A 26742-nucleotide genomic window follows, 5' to 3' on the forward strand; every position below is an offset into this window, starting at 1 on the left:
AGCAGGGCGAGAATTATAAATTCTAAAATGAAGTCGAAAGCAATTAAACCAATAATCACTACGAACTTCACAGCATGTTCTGGCATAACATCAATTACCATCTTTCTAAAAACGATGCATCACCCTCGAAATAGACAATTTTAGTCAATATCTGCATCAATCTAAGCCTGCTCCCCCCCCCCCGTTTTCTTCGATTTACTATTAAATTTTACATTGGCGTGTTTCTTTTCTAATTACAGAAATTTGTTTCGGAAATCGTCGCGGGCACCATGATCTGTGTATATCACAATAAGTTGCGTAAATTTAATGACAGAGATCTGCGAATGAAAACCTTCTTGTTTGCGACCTGACAGTTCGCACACAAAGTACCTTAAGAACCAAGCCTCAGAATCCACACTCATGAGACAAAGTATAAACATTTTTTAGAGCACACAGTATGTTTTGAGCATAGAAGTGCTGTATAAAAGCAAAACGAAAATCATTAGATAACCATGAGAATGGTTAATTTAATGTTTCTACATAACGAATCGTAAAAACTTCTCTTAGATGTGAAACATTCTCGTGTTTTGTTCTACAAACAAAACACAGAGCGTTACGTACAGCAGCAAATTTTGAGGAATATCGTGTTACATTTTAAATGCATGCTCACAAAATCTGACATTTACGACAAGCTGCCTTGGAAACACGTTACTCCAGTTTAAACCTTTAAAACCTCAAAAAGTCAAAAACTGCATCCCCGTTCTTTTAAATATATATTATATATATATATATATAAACACCGATTTAAGAAACTTTGCTTGTTGTAAAATACTTGCGACATACTTCTTGTTGTAAAATTTGCTTGAGTTAGGATGGGTGACATAAAATTTGCATTGTAATGTAAAATTTTGAAATATAAATCGCATGCATTTTCTTTGATGATCTTATACAAATATGATCGATTAATAATATACAATAATTTTTAAATAACATTGCTCCATATCAGAGTTAAGATACAAAAATGAATAATAGTCAATGTTTTCGACCTAGATTATTTTAAATGACGATATATACAGCTCAAAACATATACCAATCAACAATCCAAGTTATAACTTAATACACAGAAAACTAAGAAAATTTTTAAACATTTGCGAAAAAATATGTATCGCATTTGTGGCTACACAAAGCAAGTAGCAGACAAAATATCCTTCCCAAACACGAGGATTCCTGACACTTTATTACAAACGTACGTAATATCAATAATGCAATAAAATCTTACTTATATATAAAATTTTTGACAATGTTGCCTTTTATATGAAATTTATTAAAATAATTGAAGTTCATTGATAAAATCAATCAAGGAGAATCAATCAAGAATTCATCTTAGAATATATAATATCTACACAACTAATGCTCATTATTACGAAACTCGCATCCTTATAACAAAAATGGGATTTTAATACATTTTCATAAAGTGTGGACTTTTGTACTGGTCGCTGTAATGGAATGATCACAAAAATAAAGGTCGTTATAATGAGCGCTGTTTATGATTAGATTACACAAACATAAACGTAGAAAAAATATCTTATAAAACAATTTTTAATACTTTTCATAAACGCAGAATCTTGCATAAAACTGCTACTGGCTTACACAGAACCTTTAAGAAAAGCATTAGTAATTAATGTAACAAAGTTCCATTGCCTGCCCGAAGTAATAAAATTCATGCAAATTTCGTTCTTCTGAAAGAAACGTGGAACTGATGACAAATACGAATAATTGGTTTTATTGTTCCATTTTTCGCTCCTAATAATCACAATGGCAATAAACCACTGATGCTGAAGTTGTCAAAAAGTACTTAATATTAAATAAACTAAAAAATACATCGCGACAATATATTTGATGATTAATAAGTCAGACTTTAATAAAACTCCTACTTCAAAAGAGTGGGCCAGAAGTTCCTCCATTTCTCCAACTGCTAAAGCTGTACAAAAGTGGTCTTAGTTCTAACTGCTTTGCAGATATACACTGCTTTTTATCTGGTAGTTAAGTAACTAATCCAGGTGCTCTTCAGAACATTTCCATAACAGAACTTATAATAAGATACCAGTTTACCATTCAGTGGGTAGCGACATTTTGTCCCTCGTTTATTTCTGAAGCTAATTAAGAAGGCCTTTCTTAGGAATGTAAATTAGACATAGGATACAAATCCTCAGCATGATACATTTGTCAAATTCCGTTTCATTTTACAGATAAAAAAAATTCAAACCTCACCTCTCGCTTCTCCTCCCGCTGAGAAAAAGGGACCATGATATGAAGTTTGCGTTTTTAAATACAATTCCCAATCAAGCTGAAATCAAATCAAATCTAATGATAAGGAAATATCGCGCAGGAAAGGCAGTGAAAGATTGAACGATTCGGCCAAAGAAGGAAAAAAAAGTGGTCCACATCTTTTCTCCTTTTATCTATGCAAAGAGAGATAACGTAACGTTTCCAAGTTCACCCAATTGCAACAACTGACGTCAAAGAAGAGTAGCAGGATAGACGGAACCTGTCAATCTCCATTCACGAACTTCTTCAAGGTCGGACCTAACCGCATGAGTTTTTTTTATTTATGGAAGAGACATGTCATAAAATGCTTCACACTTTCAGGGCTTTCTTTTGTGCTTTCTTAGAGTAAGGCCTTATTCAGCGAAATAAGAACAGATTTAAAATAAAAGAGGATAAAAGAAATTATGCTTTTATAAATTTGATCTTTTTCATTCTATTTTAGTCTGTTTTGAAAAGATTCTGATTTTATCAGACACTGATTGTTAACAGCATCTTGTGACGTAATATGCTCTTGAATCCTATCAAAAGTGAAATTCTTTGTGGTAAGTAATCCTCAGAATTTTCATCAATACCTGTCCAGTTGTCATCATCGTCAAAGTGACTAATTCTGTTTTAGGCTTCAAATCGCTCTCATCTTCATTCGCTTAGCTGCTGAAAGCAAATCATTGTTTTCATTATATTGGTCACCCAAAAACATGACCTGTTATGAGCAACTGGTTAAGCTTCCATACATACAGGTAGATTTCACCGCATTTTGGGGGGGGGAGGGGTTGTTAAAAAGTGCTTTTTGCGATACTTATATTTGCCAGAAGTATTAAATTTTGTTTACTTTTTACTAAAAAGCATTATGTGACTAAAAGACATGAAGGCCTGCTTTATTTGATTCACTTCTTAAAACAAACGAACTATTTGGAGCCGAGCCTTTTTTGCATTCCTTTTTGTTTAGCCCATGATATCCAATATCAGCGTTATGCTCTAGCGAACAGATATATATGTAGAATTTGATAGAATATAATTTTTTATATGGTATATCGTCAGTCATAACTGACGCGGCCTGAACGAAAAGCATATTGTCAAGTCACCATTCTTTTAAAGGTCTGATCAGAAAGTATAGTGTAAGTCACCACTGACTGATACGGCGCTTAACGTATTAAGAAACAGTCAGTCGTGCAGTCTCACTGAAACATCTTGTATGAATATGTAGATAAAACCGATTTATCAAAAATATGAACAGTGATATAATCATCCCATCCTATTTCCCCTTAACTGATTCCTAGAAAACACAGGATGCTTTAATGACACAGTTACAAAATACAATAAAATACTCCTTCTTAATCTTTCCACAATGCAGACTTCGAGAAGGAATGCTTACACATTTTAAATCCTCCACCGTAATCAAAAGTTCATGCCTTCGGGGGAGGTGCAATTTTTAATTATTTTGTGTGAGACTATCTTCAAGATGGTTTAGTTGGGGTTTATGTGATTACGGCAAAGCCTCTAAAGGCTATCTGCCTAAGGAACAGATGCCTTTGTGGGGGACCTTCCTAAGACAAACTGGTTCGTATACACGTTACACATGGGGAAAGCACGAAAACGCCCATGCAGGCAGCCCGTTTGAGGAATTCGAACCTCGGACGGAACTCGGGTGATCAACGACTTCACCGCTCGGCCACTGGTAGGCTCTTCACGATGGAAATCACCCGAAAGCCGTCTGTCTAGAACTCACAGAGGAATTTCAAGGAAAATTTCCCATTTATTCACCAGGATAATCATCGAAACTCTAAATCAGTCTCTGTGAACTAAACCCAAGTCTAATAACCTTTGCTCAGAGGTAGTATCAAACGGCCGCTATGGATGTTAAGAGCCACAAACCAACTCTTAACCGATATTTTAGATGGAACAACAAAATTTTCATATTTTATAAGCAATAATGGTGTTGTTGAAACATTCTGCTCCACTATTTATCACTCTTTATAGTTAGTTCCAAAAGTTTTGACAACTCTAATCCATATCATTGGTACCGACTCCGCAAAGAAGTATCTCTACAGACAAATGATGCTCTACAGTCATTATTAAACAGCCAGGAGGGCGACGGAAGACAGTAAGAACGCTAAATTCCTTCGCTTTTTGATGTGTAGAAAAAAGAGAAACTTCTCACCTATAAATTTACAAAGGCAATTGAAAAATGGATTTGCTCCATAATGAAACGAACTGAAAAACTTCATATGCCAGACTGACTGAACACTGTATATGAGGTGAATGACCATGACAATAACTAAATAAATTGAATAAAGTACAGAATGAATTCGCCTCGGTTCTCTCTCTCGGCAAATGGCCAAGAATACTAACGCTTTAGATCGAACAAGATAACGACAGATATCCATACTAGAAAGTAAAATTTCGATTACTTTGAAAATAAAAGTTTTCCAGGTATGGCCACTTTCTTACGTAGCATAGCTGAGGGAGTTAAAACCATTATGCAACAAAGAAGGATAAGTAAAAATGTTACAAGGGTAGACGGAATGAAACATTTCAATAAAGAAATAAAGTATGCAACATATATTACAGTTTTAAGAATGAAATAGTGGCAATATCGAGCTTATGGGCATCAAAGTAAAATATTACTTCTTTCGCGACAGATGCACATGCTTCAAGGAAATTTTCATTTTTATTGCAACGGAATAACTTTAATTCATCAGTATTTTCTTCAGCACCATGCAAATGTGATAAATATAAGCACAAGTAAACTGCTGTTCGATTGAACATTAAAAAAAGTTATTTCAACGAACAATGAGAACAAAAAAATTGTTTTAGTCACCGAAATTTACAAGAAAATAATGTATATTTATAAGTGTGTTATAACTGTTGAAATGAATGACCACCAGATGCATTACGAGACGACCAAGTGAATGGCTTACAATAAGAAAATCCCTTCTGTAGCAGCGACGCTGATTTTGGGACAAGATCTTCAACATGTTGCATCCGATAAATGAAATCTCGCTCTCCATGTGCACACACAGATGCGCGCGCGCACACACACACACATACACACATATTATACATGGTTACGGTGAAACACCGAAATCTGGAGAATGTCGACTTTCACCGGTGAATGTCAACATTCACATAGTCGCTTTGTGCATGTCCGAAATATTTTCCAAATACTCTTATTTCTGACTTACACCGGTAAATGTCGACATTCACCATGTACTAATTGTGAATGTTGAACACATAAGAATATTATATTTTCTTATCCGTAATTCATTCGCGAAAAAAAGCACTTGAGACTCAGAATACGAACTTAAGAATATAAGAACATAAAACACACAGTACATTCAAAATGAGAAAGGAAAATAATAGAAGTTATAAACTTACCAAATTATGTGATTCAAATCTTATTTATTGCAACAACTTAAACTATTATGACACTTTGAATTGCACAAGAGGCCCTTGCTTTTACAACTGCATTTATTTGTGGAACACTTCCTTTTGGAATGGCAGCGTGTACATATACTCCTCTCTTTTCGACCTACATTAGAGTATATCTGTGATTTTCGACATACACCGGTGAGGGTCCGAATGTACAAGAATGTAAAGAAATATTCGATCTTTCATCGACGTATTTGGTGAATGTTGACATTCTCCGGTGAAAGTCGACATTCTCCAATTTCGGTCTTTCAAGGTAACACATATATATAAGTATTCACTTTAAGTTAAGGAATTTTGAAAAATAACTTGTTTTAGAAAAATTTACGATGAGTTTTCTATATTAGATCAATATGATTTTTAAAACTATTTATCCAGAGAGAAAATATGTATTTTTAAATTTGTGGAAATTCATTTTGATTCAATTCAATTCTGATGTTTAATAGTTCTAGCTTATGCTTTACCAGGCAACTTAACTCAATACAAGAGTAGTGAAGTAGATAAAATGTAAAACATTTAAAATCTACTTACCTGGGGATGGATGCCTTTGTATAAAATTTTCTAAGGGCAAGTTATTTGTATTCATATCACTTGTGGGATAACTACAAAGATATTCATATGTGTATCCAATTCAGGAGCTCAGAATCAAACTTAGATTGAATTGCAACTGTCTTATGATCTTATCCACTCATTTTGTTTGGGATAAGGATAAAAGTCCACTGATAAGGGCCTGAAGAAATAAGATTGAGACTATAAGCTTATAGAAAGAAAGCAGGATCTAATGAAATCTTTCTTATTGGATCGTACTGCAGCTATGTTTTTCACTGGTAATATTTTTCCAAAGCCATAAACATCGGTAGTTCATGAATTCTGTTTCCAGTTAATTGAATGAGCTGCCTCCATGTTGTTTTTTATGATTTTCTCCATATGAAATATAATACACGGGTACTTTTCCGTTTTGCCGGCGCAGGCGATAAAGTCGCCAATAACGGTACAAATGATGCCAAACAGAATATCCTCGATGGTGACCTTTTACACCTCATTTTCGAAACAAGTCGCAGACATTTCGGTACTTTTCCGTTTCGCCGACGCAAATCTCGCCAAGCAGACTTTATTGGTGACAACATACAGTATGCAAATAACAAATGTTAGTTCTAAGAATTTTTTTATTTTGAAGGCATAAACATTTTAATATCGTTTAAAATTATTGTAAAAAAGCCAATAAATTTGTAAAAAGATGTTAATTTAAGAATTTACTATGCTTTCATGGTTCAACATACTGATTCGCCTTTTCGTATCACGTGACCCCAAGTCTCACGTAAACTACAAAAATCTTTTACAGTAATTATCTACATTAATTTTAAGTTGAATCTTAATTTGGAATACAAGTTTAAATGCAAGAATTATTTCAATTCGTACGAATAGCTTACTCAGAAAATATGTAAATCTGCGATGCTTTACTTCCCTAGTACATTTTCATTAGAATTGATGAATTTAACCCTTGACTTTGCCCTTTCTATTTCGGGTGAGCGGTGTGATTGCATTCTAATGGACTTAATTACCGCGAATGGCCTTAGGGCTAAAAATGAACTATCTGGTAAAATTTTTATGTAATTGTATGCCAGTATTGAAAGAAACAATCAATCTGATCAGAAATGGCTGCGAATTGTTTTGAAAATGAGGCGTAAAAGGTTACCAGCGAGGATATTACGCTTGGCATCAGTTGTACCATTATTGGCGACTTTAACGCCTGCGCCGGCCATCATCAGCGAGTTGTAGCGTGGAGAGTAGGGGTTGTGTATAAAATGTTTTCAAATGTATGCATGAGTGCAGTACGAAAGTTGCTATTTATAGTTCTGGTCTTGGCAACAGTAAGTGTTGTTAGACGACCGCAGACGATTTCAAACAAAAGTTTGATAGTTTTAACTATAACTTCTTCAGAACGTTTTACCATTTTAGCGTGATTTGTGTTTACAGTAAATTGAAAAATTCATCTCGGGCAAGTAATAAAATTGATTCTTAAATATTTTGATGCGATTATTTTTCATAACTTTCGACACGGATTATCAAGACAAGAGGGCTTAAATAAACTTAATTCTTTATTCAGCGATTAAGCACCATCCCACAGCACTGTAAAAAACTGGTATAACGAATTCAATCATGGTCGACGTTCGCTCTAAGACGAATTCGGTGAAGGCCGTCCAAAATCGGATGTTGTGCCAGAAAATATCGATGCTGTGCGTGAACTGATAAAGCAAGATCTTTTCATGTGACATACCATGAGATTGAGGCATCTTTGAGCATTAGTATGACAAGCATCAAGATATTACGCGAACATTTGGCCGTAAAAATGATTTATTCGCGTAGGATATTGCATAATCTAACAAACGCTCAAAAGAAGGCTCGAGTCGATTGGTGTAAGGAAGTTTAGGAAAAATACTATTACGAAATCTCCAGGCGCGATAAGATAGCATGTCCGCAAAGCAGTTTTAGGGTTGCCATAAAATGGCAAGTGACGTCAGGATTGCAACATTTGGCGACAAAATTGGCGATATGCCATAGACGGATGGAGAACCATCTGGAACGAATTCTTACCGGGTTAGCCCAGAATGTTCTCGAACACAAGTCAAAAACTACATAAGCCCTGCTGGTACGCCGAGAGTGAGTGCGAGATGGTTAGTCTCGAGTTAGTCAGTCCGTGCGGCGTCGATCGAGTTGACAGCCCGGCAGCGAGTGCCGAGTGGGTCGTCGAGTGCATCGAAGACTAGTGTATCGCGGTTGTGCATCGTCGAGAGTGTGTTAAGCTTCGGAAACGACTGAACCGAAGAGTCGGGTGCTGTGCTCTATGTGTCGTCGAGCGCATCGCGAGTTGTAGCGTGGAGAGTCTCGAGAGTACGTGGAGTTCCAAGAACGACCGAGCAGAGTCTGGAGTTGTACTCTGGTGCTTTGCAGTGAAGCTGTCTCCACCGTTATTACCTGACAGTGTGAAGGCTGTGCCGCTGATTGTTCCAGCGTGTTTATAGTAGATCTTCGACGACTGTAAAAGTGTTTTGGAGCTGTCCTGATTAATATTTTTAAATAAAGTATGTTTCGATATTCCATCAAGTGCTGTCGTCGTTATTCACTCCAAATCCACACGAACCCCGTACGAACGTGAAGGAAGAAAATAACGTAACAACTGGTGTCAAAAAAAAAATACGTATCAATACGTTCAAGATACATCAAAGGCTGTGTGTAACATCTACACAAGTGACGAATCATGGATCTATGCATATGAGCTCCAAACAAAATATCAGTCGACTTTTCTTTCAAAACGAGCCAAATCCAACAAAAGTTGTTCGCGAAGAAGCACATCGAAGCAAATGGTTGCTTGTGTCTTCGGCATTACCAGTAACATGGCGACAGTGACGTTAAAGCAACGCAGGAGACGGTCAAATTCTGAATGCTACACGACCATTTGTTTGCCAAAAGTCATCGGAGAAATTCAAAAAAGCAGAAGATGCGAATCATTCTTCATCATGACAATGCAAGATCTCGCACATCGGCTCAAACAAACGAATTTTTCTTGGGCCAAAACATCGATTTGATGGATAATCTGCGGTACAGCCCTAATTTGGCATCCAATGATTTTTTTTAATATATTCCCGCACATCAAAAATAAATTACGTTGTCAGCGATTTGCGATACCCGAAGAAGCGGCTGATGCATTCAAAACGCATGTTTTGGAGTTACCTCAATCGCAGTGGAAATTGTGCTTCAAAAATTGGTTCAAACACATGTAAGAATATATTGATTTTCATGGAGACTATCTGAAAAACAATAAAACCAATTTCGCTCATAAACATTTGTTTATTCATTATTAGACCAGAAATATAAATACTAACCACTGGATATTCTATAAAAATGGACGATTAAGTTGTGCGACATATGTCAACAAAAATAAGTGTTTTTTAATGTTAAAGTAAGAAATAAAATTACCTTAATGCGTTTGTAAAATTTTATACTTCGCATATAAATTGGCATAGTTTACAGCAGAGCATTTGCATTTGGAGAGAATCATATTCTACTTGAAACAGATAGGTAGATCTTAAAGTAATATTTTGCAGTCCCAATGTACTTAATACTTCGTATACTGCTAAAAGCTGCTTTTTAAACACGGGAAGTGTATTTAAATGTTATGAAATAGAAACTTCTTTTTATACTATGCCGCTGCGGTGTTTCCTGTTACATAACAAGCTGAAACTGATAACCGTCATTGTTGTACCTCATAAATTTCACTCGAGGCTAAAATGAGATGTTCCGCTGTAAAAAGTCGTATCCGACATAGAGTTTCATCGGTTTTTCAAGCATGAGTTTAGGAAAGTATTTTATATGAGGTCTGTCTAAGTGTTTGAGAAGGTAGGAAGGATACAAAGCTGAATGCTTGGATGCCAAGATGCTATCCATGTAATTATATTGCATTGTTGCGAACTAGGAATATTTTAGTTGAACATTGATATCTATAGCTTCAAGTGCATAGTTCAACCATATTCACTACATTTAGTTCAGATTATAGTTTTATTTATAATTAGAAATTAATTTAGACCTTTAGCATAGCTATAAATTAAAATAAAACGATGGGAATGTAAATTAATGAAATATTTAAAAATTAAATATCCATTACAGTTCAGCTGAAATTTTGGATAGAAACAGTCGTGATGCTTTCAGCAGAAATTTTATTCGTACTTAATCGGCATCTGTCGATATACCGCTAAAATTATCATCCGTATTTGCATGTCGCAGCAACCCTAGAAACTGTTTCGGAATCTTCTAGGATACTAAGATTTCTTTCTGTTTCATTCTTTTTTGTGTTATTTGCCAATGTTTTTTGTGAGGCTTAAGAATTTCTTTTTTTATTTAAACGTTAACTTTAAACCAATAATAAAAGCAAGCGCTTCTGTATTGCGTTATATTTTGTAACGTTTTCCCGCGGAAAGTATTCGGGACAGTGTTTTTGTTAATTTTGATTGCATTTTTCATCAAAGTTCATTGAATTTGTTATAATCGAAATAGAAACAATCTGTTATTTCTAGCATTGCCAAAAAGGCCAAAAATCACGAATATTGTTCTCACGTGGTGTAACTATACATGACTGAAGGTAGACTAGAACTAGACTAGAAGAGAACTAGACTAGACTGAAGGTGTTCGTTGGAACTGTATTGTTAAGTTGTCAATAAGACCTGCGAACTGGTCCTAGAAAAATCGTCTTCTTACTTAGCAGAGTTCATATGGAGGAAGGGACAAGCTTCGGAGAACAACATGTTTGATGTAATTATAATTGCTATTACCATTACCAGAATTTACCTGCTGGAAATCAAGAAACCTTTTTAATCGATCCGCTGACGTCCAAAATCGCCAAAAGACTCCTAGTAAATTCTGGCGCTGTGGACAGGTGCTCCCTGATACCTAGGTATCGTTTTGTTGAACTAAGCTGATACTAAATACAACATCAATTCTGTCATTCATTCACTAGAATACCGTTTATTCGAGATAATATGCGCTTTGTTATCTGTGATAAATAAAAAGTTGTCTGCAGCTAGAGTAAAAATTGCAAGCTTAAAAATTTCACTTACTTGTATTGTAAAATACCGTTTAAATATTTTTATATCTTGACAAAACAAGGAGGTGTGGGGTGAGAATATATGCTTACGAAATATAAAAACCATATATTATACAGCTAGTAAATGTAGCAGTTTGTAGAATAAAAATGTGCATTACTAGAGTTATTTCCCGCAATTTTAAAAGCCAATAAAGTTAATCATTTTCAATCACATTTTTATCTTTTTGAATTTTCGTAGAGTTTCTTCTAGTCGGTCTGTATTTTCCTGTGTGTTCTGTCAGAGGTCTTCTGTGAATTTTTCATGCGGTTGTGTAGTATTCAGAGCAGAGCATTTAGAATTATGAAAATGAAGTGGTACGTTATGAAAATGAAGTATACTTTAATATTTTATGGATACTGTGGATAATTGGGTCAACTGGGTTTCTGCTGTACTGAACTTTATTGTACGCATGGGAGGTCTCCGAAATTACAGAGGTCAAAAGAACGATCTCAAAAGGCGATCCTTGTGTAACTAAGTATTTGGATACTTTAACCACTTGCGCTAAAAAGACGTGCAACGCACGTCGAGACGCTTTTGTCTCAAACCGCGAGCGACGTGAACACCACGTCGATAGGCATTTATCGCAAAAATTAAAATAACGTGGTGCACACGTCGCTTAACAACGAGATTGTTTATCTTTAGGAACGTGCACGAACTCAGTATACAATAATTTAATAATGTAGATTTTTTGTGGCAACAGTTATGTTTTTCATATATTGCTTTGAGCTTGACTCACGGGCATATTCACAAAACCTACAGACCATTTCTCTACGTCATTTCTCATTGGAGGAAACATCTGCTTGGCGGTCATATTTGGAATGGCGAGTTATCGCCCTGTAGGCGTGGTAATTAACGCTAAACAAACGGAAACAGCGTTTATTTCATTCGATATTTTTTTACTTTATGAATGAAAGCTTAGAGGAATTGTGTGGAATATATTTTAAGTAACTTATTGATCTTATTAATAGTTTATTTGTATTTGAATTTAAACTTTTAAAAGTACGTAATTGTTTTACAAGAAAAAGGTGTTTACATGAAAATAGCATATGCACTTTTTCTTCGTTTCTGTTAGAAAGAGTCTGTTATGTAAATTTCCATAGCGCATTAATTTATACAAGTAAAAGAATATTAAAAAATTGACCAAATGAAAACATTCAGTAAACATTTAAGGGCGTCGGATATCTATTAATTTTACCTAAATTATGAGTAAGTATAACTAAAATTATATTTTATTCCATTATGCGCTATTTCTATTGAAACGCTTTTCGAGATCTTGGATCGCAATCTTGCTACTGGTACCTACTACAAAGAGTACAATCTAGTAAATAAAATAAGAAAAATTAACATTAACGAAAATAGAGAAAATAAAGGCATTTAATTTTTAACACCTCACCCGAAGGCGAAAAGACAAATAATGACAACATTCAATAAAGTTAAAATAAAAATAAATCCGTGCAGAGCAGAGTTTATGAAAGCTACGAACGGGGATAGAACCGGCGGCATAGAAGTCTGAGAATTTTTCTCGCGCTCGTTACCGCTGAGCTGCGGTTTCTCCGGTGGGTTATGTACAGTTTTTGATACACGATGCTCAGATACAAATTGTAAAGGCGATGAACCAAAAGTCGCCAAGTACTAGATTCTGTAACCCTACGTTTCCTGTTTTAACGAATCGGAGCAAACAGCAGAAGAAATGGTCTGTAGCAGTACCTCCTACATCTGAAGGATCCATCCTATATACCACCATCTGAAGTATGTTAAATCAATTTCTGTTATATTATTTTAAGTGTAAAATTATGTAAGAAAAGTTAAGATGCGTATTTGAAATTAGGAAATGCAGTCGATGAAGGGCAAATTGGATATACATATTTATTTAAAACCAAATGATATAAGCCTTCTGCAAGGGGGGACTACGTTTCATTTTCTACCGTCTTAGGGAATATCAGCGATACGTGGCTTCATGTGGCAACCATGCTGTCTGTAGATAAGTACGACTTTAGTGACGTAGTGTCAGCCGTGCCGTGGCTTTGTATGTAGGTGGTACTGCCTGTAGGCTTTGTGAATAAGCGACTCACGGAATGTTATTCTTTTTGTAATGTTTAGAATGCCAAATAAATAAGTTCGTTGTTAATTAAAAAGGTTTTCTCTGCGTAATATATTACCATTCGTCCGAAGTTATTAAATAAGTCAAGAAATGATTAATTTCAAACAGTTTATTTCTCGGGTTACAGCTCTGGATTGCACTCGCAGACGCGGAGCGGCGTAAATGAGACACTTTACCGCTTGTTATATTGTAGCGCACGGCACCGCAACCGTGAAGTTTAATCGTAGCGCATGTGGTTAAATTTCAGAAAGGTGGTTCATTTCCTGATACTATATCTATACTTTTTAATGCGAACTCTGCGTTTTACTATTATCAGCAACTTTTTTCTAGTTATTGGTTTCAGATTGTTTTCCAGTTTCAAGTTTATTGCTTTTAAAGCTTCGATAAACTTAGATTCTTGTTTATCGGGCAGTCTTATCTGTTCTTCGCTTATTTAGCAGTTGATTAGCGCTTGGATATACACGGTTTTGACTTCCTGACTGATGGATAAATAAGTGCAGATATTGCAATAGATTCTGCTGAAATGAAAATTGATATAGTTCTGCTGTAGAAGAGATAAACAAAAATAAAAACGAACATTTAAAGATACTTAAATTTGAAAACTTGTAAAATCTCTTTTTTTGGGGGGGGGATTTGTTCGCTCTTACTTTTTTCTCAAAAGTTGGGTAAAAATAGAAAACATTATGATTACTTATTTAAATTACATAATACAAACTGAAACTAACTGAAAAATGTCTGAACTGGAAAAAAGTCAACTCTAAATGTATTTTTTATAGCTACTCGTGAAGTTTTGTGCGATTTTTTTATGCGGTCCCTATCCACCGCACAAAAACAGGTTTGAGTGTACTTGATACTGGTAGGTTGACTACAGCTTGTAACCAGAAGTTCATAGTACAGAATGAATATAGCTACTTTTTCGTACGTGTTCGTTTAGTTAAGAAAATTATACTAAGAATCATCCCCTTTTATCCAACTAAAGTACAATAATTTTCTTAGAGCCTTTTGAAGTTAATAGGATGTTCTGGAATGGAAGATCATTATATGCTCTAATGATCTAGGACTCCTATCTCCATGAGTCTAGAAAAGGAATTTTTAGTTGCGTTTGGTCGGTTCTGAATTGCTTTTTTTTAATATTTTTAAATATATCTTATTTTTGGGGTTTGAAAGAATACAGTTATCGTATTAGTTTTATTGTTTGAGCTACCTGCCAGATACACATGTGGCATAGGAGAAACTGAGTAAGATTTCGAGTGGGACTTGAGAATTTAGAATATTTGTTTAACCTGAATTTGTCAAGAATATTTATGGAAAAGAAGTAAACAGTATATTCACGGAAGTAACTTGTAAATTATTCGAAACAATATCGATCTGAATGTAGTCTACATCTCAAAATTTAATTAAATAACCTCCTCCCCCCCCAAAAAAAAAATCAGCCACGTGTTCTGTGCGCCAGAAAGGATTTCAACAAGACTGGAGGTTGTACTTTCTTCCTTCCATTTGAAGGACTTCGTATGATTTGTCTTCGTCAATGAAACACAGGAGGCATCGCAAATCCTAGCAATTGATTGGTTTTTTTTTTTTTTTTTTTTTTTTTTTCGCTAAAAATTGTTTCATTTAAAAGCACATAAGTTTTTTTTTTCTTCAGTCCATCCGCGTACAGGTAATCAAGAGTTGAGTGTATTTACTTAGGTCGATTGTAAAATATCTAACCTGTGCCTACTATTGTCTGCACTCAAAATAACATCAAATGCTTAAAGTGAAACTTTGTAGTAGCATACAGATTAGAACCTCTCTCTGTGTATGTATGTTACTGTGAAAGACCGAAATTGGAGAATGTCGACTTGTCTCGTTGAACGAAGTTCAATGAAGTCGGGCTCCTGGGTCAGACCATTATGTCGACTTTCACCGGAGAATGTCAACATTCACCAAATACGTCGGTGAAAGATCGAATATTGCATTACATTCTTGTACATTCGGACCCTCACCGGTGCATGTCGACAATCACAGATATGCTCTGGTGTAGGTCGAAAAGAGAGGAGTATATGTATATGCTGTCATTTGCAAAAGGAAGTGTTTCGCAAATAAATGCAGTTGTAAAAGCAAGGGCCTCTTGTGCAATTCAAAGTATCATAATAGTTTAAGTTGTTGCAATAAATAAGATTTGAATCACGTAATTTAGTAAGTTTTTAACTTATATTGTCCTTACTCATTTTGAATGTACTGTGTGTTTTAAGTTCTTATATTCTTAAGTTCTTATTTTAAGTCTTAAGTGCGTTTTCTCGTGACTGAATTACGGATAAGAGAATATAATATTCTTGTACGTTCAACATTTACCATTAGTACATGGTGAATGTCGACATTCACCGGTGTAAGTCGGAAATAAGAGTATTTGGAAAATATTTCGGACATACACCAAGCGACTATGTGAATGTTGACATTCACCGGTGAAAGTCGACATTCTCCAGATTTCGGTGTTTCACCGTAACATATATATATAAGGGTTGCCCAAATGAAAAGTGGACAAGTTTAAGAAAAATAATACCTTCATTGTAAATCAAAAGAAATCGCCATGGGCGTTGAAACACGGGTCCCAGCGTTGCGGCAGCAGCTCGATGCATTAGCTGTAGAAAGATTGGGGCTGATTCCTAAGAAAGTCCTGCACGGCTTCCTTCATTCCATCGTCCGAATGGAAACGTTTCCCCTGTAAGGTTCACTTAAGTGGCCAAAGATGTGAAAGTCAGAAAGTCACAGGGTGACATGTCCGCACTGTACGGGGGTGCTCTGAAACCTCCCAAAGGAATGTGTTTAAGGCCCTCTGGGTTTCCTGGGAGACGTGTGGGTGGGCTTTGTCATGCAGAATGATCACTCCTTGTGTGAAAAGGCCCGGCCGTTTGTTTTTTATTGCTTGTCGCAGTTTTGTCGGAGTACTGCGGAATTGTTAGTGCTCACTTGGGGCAGGAACTCGATTAAAAGTGGTCCACGACAATCGAAGAAAAATGAAAGCATCACTTTACGTGCAGCTATTGTTGCTTTCGATTTTCGCGGTGGAGATGAGCTGTGTTTCTATTGCATACTCGTTTTCTTGGATTCGGGTGTGTAATGGTGGCACCAGGTCTCGTCGCCTGCAACGATACAATCCAGAAATGCGGGATTCTCCTCATAACGGATCAAGTGCTGGAGACAGAAGCCCATTCGTCGTTTCTGATGATCAAGGGTCAGGTGTTTTGGTACCCATGCCGCACATACTTTGCTGTACCTCAGATGTTTGTAGATAATGGTGTTAACCGTTCGTGACTGATTTCAACTCAAGTTGAGTTCGTGACTGATTTCACGGGTCGTAACCCTTCGATTAGCTTGGATCATTTCATTAATGGAGGCAATGGAATCATTGGTGATCACTTTGTTTGCTTGGCCCGGTCTCGGCAGATCTGATGTCGTTTGCTGCCCTTCACGGACACTTTTACACCATTTGTTTACAACCGTACGACCTAAACAGTGGTCGCCCTACACTGTCACCATTCTTCGATAGATGTCCGCATTACGCTCACCTTCCGCAATCAGAAACCGTACTACCGCGCGTTGATCTGGACGCATCCATGGATAGCACGACTTTCCTTTCGCACAATTTAATCTCCTACAAACAAGTTCCACGGTTAAACGCCGTCTGAGATGCATACATCATACCGCCCGTTATAGACTTGTGCAGTGGCACTGCTATCGATGCATTCATTCTGACGTTATCGCACGTGTCCACTTTTCATTTGGGCAACCCTTATATATATATATATATATATATATATCAAATATGCAAAAATTAAAAGCCAACTTTAGGAAATGTGCTTAACACTCAAATACTTCACAAATTCATTATACAGTACAAAGTCCGTAATCCACACGTCCATTATACGGAATGATCTATAATCTGGACCTCAAAGCCACAAACTTTTTTTGTAAGCTTTACGCATGCGCGTTGGGAGGATGTGTCTCTAGATACGTTAAAAAATGCTTGGCAAAATTTATGGCCAGCTACCATATTTCATGGTGACGAAGATGATAGCCGCGAATTTGACGGTTTTCGGACATCGCAAACTAAAGGTGAAATTTTCCAGTTGTTGGATTTTGTAAAGAAATGTGGAGAAGCGGTAATAAATGAAGATGATATAAAAGAAGTTTTTCATTGCGACGACAATGCCCCAATCATCAATCAATTAACGGACGGCGAAATCTGTAGTATGGTTCTAGAACCAGAAAATACCGCTCCCAACAGTGAAGAAAGTGACGGAGAGGTTATTGAAAACGAAAAAATTTCGATTGACAAGTTAGTCGGTATTCTCGACACAGCAATTACTGGACTTGAACAGTGGAACTTTGTAACTGAACAAGAAATTATGTCTGTTTATAGAATTAAAGAGAAAGTATTAGCACAAAAAACGAAGGAATTTAAACAACTGACATTGAAAGAAATGTTTAATAAAGTAAACAAAAAATATTAAGCTTTTTTTTTTTCTTGTAAATTTTGATACCCTTTAGATCATAATTGCTCTTTATTTCATAAATTACGGTTTCATATTTTTAATTGTATAATTTCTGCATGCCATCTTACCAGATTTAAATTGGTGATATATAATCCGGACAAACCCCTAATCCGGAATCGCCGAAGTCCCGACAAGTCCGGATTACGGACTTTGTACTCTACTACAATAAGAATGTAGCCTAATTTAAAAAATCAAAGCTGAAAGCATTCAACTACACCTCTATATCACATAGAATATACAAATAAGGAAAATGCGAACAAATAAGGTATAAATAAGTGTTAATACAGATAGGTAAATCTATATTAATAACTTAGCTATTATATTTTATTAAATGTCTTAGAAACATCATTTTGGTAACAGTCTGTAAAGGCACGAGATTGATAAACTGGAAGTTAGTCAATTACAATCAACTGTCCAAGCTCAATGATTGAACAATATATCATAAGGATACAAAAGTTTAATTACACTGGAAAACGTTAGTTACTGGGGAATGCCAACAGCTTTTAAGAGTTATTACACCATCAAAAATCCAATATTTGTCTACTATTTTATTAATTTAAAAATATTATAGACAATGCAAGAAATATACTAAAAAATATTATAGACGATGCAAGAAATATACTAAAATATTACTACTGTTAATATAAAAATAATAAAACAGCTTTTGTCAAATTATTTTGAAAAAATTATCAAAAGTAAAGGTGTCCGCGGACGAAAACGTCGTGCTACAAAACATCGTGGGAGAAAACATCGCAGTCCTATTAAACATCGTGGTACAAAACATCGTCGTCGAAAATAAAGCGGTTCGAAAACTTCGCAGTTTAAAAACATCCGTCGTAGAAAATATCGTGGTAAAAAATAAAGAATCTACAAATCATCGCATGACGATAACATCGCAGACATGCTTTTTTCAAGTTTTAATAATTGTAAATGGATATTTCCATAATGATTTGTGAGCGCAAGATGTAAAGAAGGATAATTTTTACTTTCACAGTTCTTTATTGACTAATAAAGTTTCGCTGCAAACGTAAGAAGGAAACTTAAGCAAAGACAATTAAATGCAACTTGTATATTATACTTTTCATGAAAAATTACCAGTAAAAACTTTATAAAAATGATTCATTAATGGCCTTTGTTAGTTAACTATGTCGGTTTAAAATTCTATTGAGTGCTATAAGTTGCATTAATTTTCTATGTTTAAGTTTCCTTCTCATTTTCTCAGCAAAAATTTATTAGTTAATAAAAATATGAAAGTAAAAATTATCCTTCTTTCCATCTTGCGCTCACAAATCATTATGGGAATATCCATTTACAGTTATTAAATCCTTAAAAAAAAAGCATATCTGCGATGTTATAATCATGCGATGATTTGTAGATAACTTTATTTTTTACCACGATATTTTCGACGACGATGTTTTTAAACTGCGAAGTTTTCGAACCGCTTTATTTTCGACGACGATGTTTTGTACCACGATGTTTTAGGACTGCGTTGTTTTCTCCCACTATGTTTTGTAGCCCGACGTTTTCGCCTTGCGTTGTTTTCTCCGCGACGTTTTTGTCCGCAATGCTTTTAGCTGTAACCAAAGTAAAGTTTTAACTATGCACTTTATTAATTAAATGTCATTTGTATTTCCTTAATAAATATAGGTGTGCTTTTAAAATATGTTTTCAATTTGTTTTCTATGAAAGCATATTTAAAATTTTGCTTTAATCAAAAACTTATTATCTTAGTCTTTTTCTTTTCCATATTTTAATATGAAAGATTCAAGAAACTCGAAAACGAAAAAGATCATCCTATCCTTATATATTCTGTAATGTCTTGTGAAAGATTCAGCATTTAAGGAATATTTGTCACTAAAAAAAATCTTACTATTATAGTTACATTAACTAAATTAAGACTCCCTTTCAAATGCATATTAATTTAAACTGAAACAAATAGTTACAAAATTTTATTACCATATTAAAGTAAATAGACAAATATAAAACAACTAATATATAGAGTATTCCCAATGAGCCCATAATCGCAGTATAGTAGAAATCAACTTGTAAGTAGCTGCATAATAATGACCACAATTCCAATTTTAGTGCTTCTCATGAAAACCAACACCTATTAAACAACCTCTGCATAATAACTACTGGAAGCAGTCATTTAAAAGACCATTAGCTGATAAAAAAACAAAATTAAGCAAAAGATTATGGTAGTAACAATGCCCGGTTGCATTCACTTCATTTAATATATTTTTATGAACATAATTTGATATATTATCTTTACTGAAGGAAGTAAAATTTAGTCGCATATGTTTCTTTACATGTATCAGGCAGGCCATTATAACATATTGAAATCAAATGAAAAATAACTTATCAGAACCTATTATCAGTATTATTTTTAAATAATGCCTTATTCAGAAAATAAAATTTTGTAATGCCAATTAGAGTATTAATTCAAAATTTACCTTCCAAATAATATTTATATTTGAATATTTTGTAAGCATTTTATGATGCCAAGAAACTGTTCTTTCAATTGCTTGGCATCATAAAATGCTTACAAAATATTCTTGTTTAAAGAGATTTTGGATGTTTATGTATTTTTTAAATTGAGAGAAATTTATGTTAACACCTCCAAAGTAATAAATTCACTAAATACACCAACATAGATTCTTTTTACCGATTTATTTTACAATTTTTTCATACACTAGAAAAGCCTACCAAACTGCCCAAAAGCCCCTAAACAATACTGAGGCAATACACCTATCACCAAAAAATATTGGGTCATCTGAAAAGTTCAGCAGTATTTAATATAAAAACATGATTTCTTCTAGTTACAATGGATGACCTTAACTGAAGCAGATGTTTAAATACCCACCACCTTTTCTTCTCAGGTTTAATAATTTTAGTATGTACTGGGGTATAATTCTTATATTTCAGTGAAGTGCTAAGAATGAAGAACCGAAAGTTTATTTTTTATTACACTGTGCATTCATTATTAAAAGCTGGAAAACTGCTAATCAGACTTGGAAAAAATATTGGGTCATCCGAAAGGCTCACCAGTATTTAATATAAAAGCATGTTTTCTCGTTACAAGGGATGACCTTAACTGAAGCAGATGTTTAAATACCCACCACCTTTTCTTCTCAGGTTTAATAATCTTAGTACATACTGGGGTATAATTCTTATATTTCAGTGAAGTGCTAAGAATGGAGAACCAAAAGTTTATTTTTTTATTAAACTGCATAATCATTATTAAAAGCTGGAAAACTGCTAGTCAGACTTCTCATATAATTTATGCTATATGTATATATAAAAAGTGCTATTTGTGATGCCAAGTTTGGAGGCGGTTTGAGAAGTTTAATTGCATAAAGTTCAGCCACAAAGATCATGACAAACAGAGAAACCTATGAAAAAAGGATGCTTCGAAAATCAACATTATATAACTGAACTATCAAATGGGCTGAATATTCCGAAAAGTACAGTACATGATCATTTGAAGAAACCTAGGTAGCTGGTACAATGATGAGCCCCCCTTGCGTTAACACAGCAGAATGCTTGCCCAAGTTTTCGGCATGTAATTCCTTGCCGAAAAGAAATAAACAGCTGGCCATCCAAAATGCAACACCATGAAGGAAGCATCCAAACTTCATGAAACTTGCATCATGTGAATACTGAGATGGAATATGGAAATGATTACAATTGCAGTGCATGTGCACATCATGGGCGACGGCAGCACTCATTACAATCTGTATATAAAGAGAAGAAAGCTTGCTGTCTTGAATAATGTGAATTGTTCTCTCATCAGATTTTTGGTGTGTGCAGCTTCAATATGCCTCATAGAAAAACATAAGCATCATTCATGTTGAGTTCAAGTGAAGCAGAATCATTGCAATACAGAGATTGCAGATTATCTTTCTGGAAAATTGGTCAAGCAATTGTAGCCAATCAACAGTCCTGTGAATATGGAATCAGTGGATGCAGGCAGGAATGACTGATAGACAGAAGCAAATGCAACCGCCTCATCGCACCACTCCATGGGTGTGTGCATGGCACTGATGGAGCTTATAGTAGCTACATCAGCAACCATATCACAACAAACACAATCTGCAAAACAATAATGGGCACACACTCCATGGGTGTGTGCATGGCAATGATTGAGCTTACAGTTACACAAGCAACCATATCACACAACAAACACCATAATCAGTGTCTACATGAACAATTTGGCATCATTATGGGTAATGGACTGTCCGCTAAACACACACTGCTTCGCTTACCTTTAAACCAGAGGCATTTGTGATGGTGCATTGAATGGTGGAGAGAGAAATCTGATTGACATGACATTGTGTTTTGAGATGAATCGCACTTCTGCCTGCAGTACCACAGTATTACAATCCTGCACTGTGTTGGTGTGAGGTGATATTGGATTCTACTTCCCCCCCTCCTAGTATGCATTATCAGTACACTTACCAGCCGATGCTATATCTGAGATTTTGCAGCTTCCTTCCTTACCTTTAGTGCTTGCCTGAGGTTTCAACAGGACAATACATGACCATACACTGCAAGCAGTATTCAAGCATTCTTCTTAGCTCAGCATATAGTACTGTTTTCCTGGCCTGACCATTCTCCAGATCTAGCGACCATCAAACCATGACATGTCTGACCAATGATTGGAGAATGCCTAACCCAGCATGCTGCACCCACGGGAACACCAGATGAATCTGGCTACGTGTGGAGGCAACATGGGCTGCCATTCCACAACAACAGGCAACACTTATTGATTTTATCCTTTTCCTCACCTCAAAAAACCAGCATTTCAAATCAACTAACACTGATATTATATATAATTTCTATTATAAACTTAGCAATGTTATCTCTTGTCCTTCCTTGTGTTGAATTTTAGATAGCCAACAATGTAAAATCTTTTTTGAAGTGGTTTCTTATTGGAAATAAAAAGTGGATACTATATACTTTCAAGAAAAAGATTATATTGCAAGCCAAAAGGGAACTTGCATGTTATCACAACCACCTTAGTAGAAGTCACTAAATTTTTTAGAATGCTTCAAACTCTGGCGACTATGCTCATAACAATATTTTCAGTCAAGCAACGTCACCATTTTTGCATGCATTCTTTTTGTTGTAGTCCAACAGTTTTTATAAGCAAGTCATGATATTTTATGCCCAAAACTTAATTTTAAAATATGCACTTGTGGAATTTGCCAGCAATCAATGAAACTGCAGTAAAATTTCTTCAAGAACACAGAATTTTAACACAAAATCTATGAGGAGATGCGTTTGGTAGATAGCTAGTGCTGCTGAGGTTTAAGCAATGTCATTTATCTGCAGTTTTCTGATTGTTTTTCAGTGAAAACTGATGGCTGTGTACTCGAGGAGAAGAATAATGCAAATAAATTTACAAAAAGATTTGGAGATCAGCATGCTTTACTTTTTTAATATATCATATAATCCTTATTTAAAAAATTAAATTTTTATTTTAAATTGTGCTAAAGTTGACTTTTCATATGTTAATAATGTTTGAGAACTTAAATAATTATCGATACTTCAGTAATCCTTTCTGAAAAAAGTCACAAAAACAATCAACTTGTTAAAAAAACTTTTACTTTTTCATAGGCAAAAAATCACCAAATTGCAGCAAGGTGGTTGCATTAATATGTTAATAACCTCTTTCAGCAACATTAAGATAGGGCTGCATCCCAAAAAAGTAAGGCTTTGTGCATGGTGAGATTCAAAACTGGTGCTAGATATTTTGCCACCCAATGCAGTCTGTACAGATCCAAAATTCTGATGCCCTATGCCAGCAGTTCTCAACCTTTTGACTAACATGTACCACCTAAACAAAAATTGAAAGCCTTTAGTACCACCACTACAAAATACTGCTACCACCGCCACTCTTGAACAAAGCCCAGACAGCATACATTTATGAGTGTTAGAGAAAAAACTCAATCAGGATGTTGAGGTTTTAATTTTTGAATTTAATAGTTAAAAATACTTTTCTTCTTTGCGTACCACCTATTTTTCTCTTGTGTATCACCTTGCCCTTTGCCTTTCTAATTTCTAATAATTTTTAACCTCTCTTAAATTCTGCTGCCTAGTGCCTTGAATAAAATTTACATTCCTACATTTTTCTGCATGGTGCTCCTCTAAATTCTGCTGCCAAGTACATCTGCACCAGCTTTGCTGCTGGTTATGTTGTACAACAAAGAAATTTCAAATTATGAATTGCTGCCACTAAATCAGGCAAATTCAGAAAAGTATAGTTTACAAATGGCAATTTTAAAGGCAAAAACTGAAGTAAAATACCTAGAACTGATTAATTGTTGGGGTGTAGTCCTCCATCATGATACTGCTTAGCCCCCATTTGAATGAATGTCAAAAACTTGAATAAGACTGGAATGATTTGTGTAATCCTTTATAGATCTTGCTACTGCCCCTGGATATTTTCATCTCTTCAGGTCACTTCAAAATTTTTTGAATTCGTTTCTTTTGACTCTTAAAACAGCATCTTTACGCATAAACCTACTTTCCCAAAAAAAGGAATTCTTCGGCTAGCAGAGAAATGATAAAAGTCATAAGACAAAATGGTGCTTTTGTTATACAGCGAGACTGCTTCTTCAACAGTTTCACTTATATTCATCATCAAAAAACAATAGAACTTTCTGGATGACCCAGTATTTATGTAGGAACCCATGATTCTACCAGAATTTATACATGTAGCAATCATATGTGAAAAGCATCTCCCCTAGTTGGCTTTCCACTTTTTTGGACATTTTCGCCAGCATGCCTCCTATTCGAATTTTAGTGTTTTAGCATACCACATACAGCATTTTTTTAATCACTTCACTGAATATGATCCCTCCTATTGGAATTTCAGAGTTTTAGCATAGTGAGGGACCACATACAGCAGTTTAGTCCTTTCCAGTGAGTCCTGAACTTATCTTTATCCACACAGCATAATGTGACTCATTAAAAGGCACCATGTGCATCTTTTTAACTTCTCATTTTAGGATTTTAGATGCCGAGTCTGCATACAATATAAAACTCAAGAGGGCTATCTACCTTAGAAGTGGCCGCTCAGACTGCATAGCCCCAGATTGAATTTCAGAGAAAGCATAGATGTTTGTATGCACACAGTATCTGTGCAGGAAAGAGGCACTTATAATACACAGTGAGCTGTATTTAGAGTCTTCTTGAGTAGATGATAGTAGGGAAAGAGGTGGGAGACTCTTGGACCACCCCTGAAATGTTTATCAAAATTGAGACAAGGCTTATCCAGTGATACCTTATATACAGTGGGTAAAAAAAGTATTTGCACACCTACATTTTTGTTTGCAGTTCATAAAAAGAAGCATTAAGAAATAAAAAAATTGGTATTGCCAAATCTGAATAAGTTTAATCATCCAAAACAAACAGAAAAATTACAATAATATAAATAACAATGCTTTTTTGTAACAAAATTAAAATATCTCGTATCAAAAAAGTATTTGCACACCTGCATGAATACAAAAGAAATAAAATATATAAGCAAATTTCAAATAACTAATATATGCATGCCTTTAGCATCTATTACTGCTTGTAATCTTGCTTGGCATTGATTTAATTAAATTTTCTGTAACAGTAGGCTCAGTATTCGGTCACCCTTCAATAAGGGCTTGTTTAAGGGCAGATTTGCTTGAAATCTTCCTTTTTCTTATTTTTAAATCCAAAGAATTCCACAGATTTTCCAAAGGATTTAAGTCTGGTGATTGTGGTAGAGCGGCAAGTTTTCTGGGTACATTATAAAGCAACCACATACGAGTTATACCAGCAGTGTGCTTGGGATCACTGTCTTGCTGAAAATAGTACGAATTACTGATACCCAATTTTATTGCACTTTGTGGCAAGTTATCTCGCAACACATCAATATAGGTTCGAGCTGTCATATTCCCATCAATGAAACACAAATTACCAATTCCTTTGCTAGCCATGCAACTCCAAATCATAACAGAACCTCCTCCATGTTTAACTGTAGGTAACACATTTTTGGTATGAAAAGCAGCACAACGTTTTCTCCAAACTAATTTTCTGCCATCTGATTTAAAGATATTGAACTCGCTTTCGTCGGAGAATATGACATTTTTCCAAAAATCGATTGGCTTATTGATATATTCCTTAGCGAATTCAAGTCTCTTCAGTCTGTTTCGTTCAGTTAGGAGAGGTTTTTTCCTTGGTGATCTCCCATAAATTTGTGCATCGTGCAGGACATTTCGAACACTTTGGGCACAGATTTGAACTCCAGATGTTGAAGCGACATCATTGGCTAAAGTAATTGCACTAACAAATGGATTTTTTGATGCTTCTCTTATGATTTTTCGCTTCATTCGCAGTGAAAGTTTCTTTGGGCGTCCAGAGCGCAAGTTATTTGATGTAGATCCTCTTTCTTTATAACATACCAAATAGTAGAGAAGCAAACATTTACTTTTTTACCTATTTCTTGATAACTTAGGCCATTTTCACGTAGAGAAAAAAAATTTTCTCGCAATGAAATCGACAATTCAGATTTCTTAGGTGCCATTACAATTTGAATCGGCAATCAACTGATAACGTTTCGACAACACCTCCTTTTATAGTCGTCTTACATATATTATTTACTGCGGGATGACTGTCAAATAATAGCATAAAATGCAAATTTGCTAGAGTTGAGTTGAGTGTGCAAATACTTTTTTGACATAAGCTATTTTATTATTGT

General features: G+C 35.1%; 1 protein-coding gene across 3 annotated transcripts in view; it reads right to left on the bottom strand.

Annotated features, from left to right (window-relative positions):
* The window catches only part of Baldspot (elongation of very long chain fatty acids protein baldspot), a 47322-nt gene that overhangs the window by 14836 nt on the left and 5744 nt on the right, over positions 1-26742 (bottom strand). Inside the window, exon 1 of one of the 3 annotated variants that reach the window (XM_035355428.2) lies at positions 2251-2404. The exons of 1 other annotated variant lie outside the window; for it this stretch is intronic. The gene's annotated coding sequence lies outside the window, so the exon portion shown is untranslated. Of the gene's footprint in view, positions 1-1913; positions 2229-2250; positions 2405-26742 lie in introns of those variants that run through there. One more of the 3 variants, XM_035355429.1, reaches the window with a different exon arrangement.

Source organism: Stegodyphus dumicola, chromosome 8, assembly GCF_044657685.1.
Source record: "Stegodyphus dumicola isolate Sdum_Otavi_A_Nest chromosome 8, ASM4465768v1".
Taxonomy (NCBI): Eukaryota; Metazoa; Arthropoda; class Arachnida; order Araneae; family Eresidae; genus Stegodyphus; species Stegodyphus dumicola.